Raw genomic sequence first — 1,415 nt, 5'->3', positions numbered from 1 at the left:
TCAACTATTCCTCCCACGTGGGTTCCCGAAACAAAACGAATTTGTGCCAAAATAAAGCTGTCTGAGAGTATACAAATTGCAGGTCACTCAAGATACAAGGGAGAAGAGGGAAACCAAAAGTCAGAAGCAAATATCATAGCCTTGGGCTTTGAAACAGAAAACTGTCCTTAAATTGTCTCCTTTTCAGACTCTAGCACTGAACATTAACTGAGTTTCCCCACAAGGCAGGGGATAGGAGGAAGATAAGAGAGAAATATTCAAACTACTCAAGATCAGCAGTTGAGTGAATGAATTTTTTTTAAAAATTCAAATAAAAATGTATTGTACAAAATTAAAACCTTTGTATTCCACAACTCACTAAAGCTAAAGAAAGACTGGATAATTTTTAAATCCTTCACAAAAATTTTGCTTCCATTCTGTCCTGTCCTCAACTATTAAAAATGGCCTGACTAAAATGCTATCAAAACATACACTATAAATAACACCACGTTCTTTAAAGAAGACTGTCCCAAATGCTATATTTTGGCATAGGTGATCTTCATGGCATGGGATAATGATTTCTCAAATCCTTGTAACGCATCCTGGCAGCACCAGTCTGCCCGTCGTTTTCAAATTCAACAAAAGCAATGCCAGGTCTTCCAGGTACCAAATGGACTTCCTTAAAACCAGGAAACTGATGAAGGAGCATGGATCACATCATCTCGTTAGTCTCTTCTGGCAAATTATTAAGGACTAAAATGTAGTTTGGACGATAATCAGGAACCTGAGAATTTGGTGCTGCATTTCCTTGGGCATTAGTTGAATGTGGTTTGCAGTTGTTGCAGTCTGTTGCACAGAGTTTTGGCTTTTTTCTTTTCTTTGTCAGCAAACGTGCCATGCATTTTAGATATTATATCAGAATCTGTTTTTGCAATCTTAATTCGCATTGGTTTACCATAAAATGGAAATCCTTGTCACTGCCTGAAGGCATATGTGGCTGAGCCCAGTTCCCTAACTATAAGGAAGGCCCTGGTCCCCTTGCCTTCTAGTCTTTAAACCAACAGTAACCTCCACATGGCTAAACTGAGAAAATAGGGCATATGGAGATCTCTTCAATTCTTTTTTAATTTTGTCTTTCATGTTATTGATATACATTGTATGATTGGGTCTGATATCCATGCTTTTGTTTACTGTCCAAATAATCTGAGGCTTGCATGGTCTTTCGTGTAGGACAGGTGAGTAAATGCAATTTTAAAGGCAGGGAAATCCAGCTGTCCACATCCACGCCTGCTTCACAGCTTTCATCCCTCACAAATGTATTTAGCTGATGCTTCTGTGGCTTCAGGCTTTACCAGCTTCAAGAATATTTATACTTTCAGGATCCTGGAAGATATGAAAAATCAAAAACATTTTCTAATAATTAGATCTCTGACTTC

General features: G+C 38.1%; 1 pseudogene; it reads right to left on the bottom strand.

Moving 5' to 3' along the window:
- Positions 1-515: 515 nt before the first annotated feature.
- LOC143682686 (U2 small nuclear ribonucleoprotein B'' pseudogene) lies at positions 516-1,158 on the bottom strand (annotated as a pseudogene).
- Between the last annotated feature and the right edge of the window lie 257 nt (positions 1,159-1,415).

This window comes from Tamandua tetradactyla, chromosome 1 (genome assembly GCF_023851605.1).
Source record: "Tamandua tetradactyla isolate mTamTet1 chromosome 1, mTamTet1.pri, whole genome shotgun sequence".
NCBI classification, from domain to species: Eukaryota; Metazoa; Chordata; class Mammalia; order Pilosa; family Myrmecophagidae; genus Tamandua; species Tamandua tetradactyla.
The sequence above is the reverse complement of the archived record's forward strand: the minus strand, read 5'-3'. Positions and strand labels throughout refer to the sequence as shown.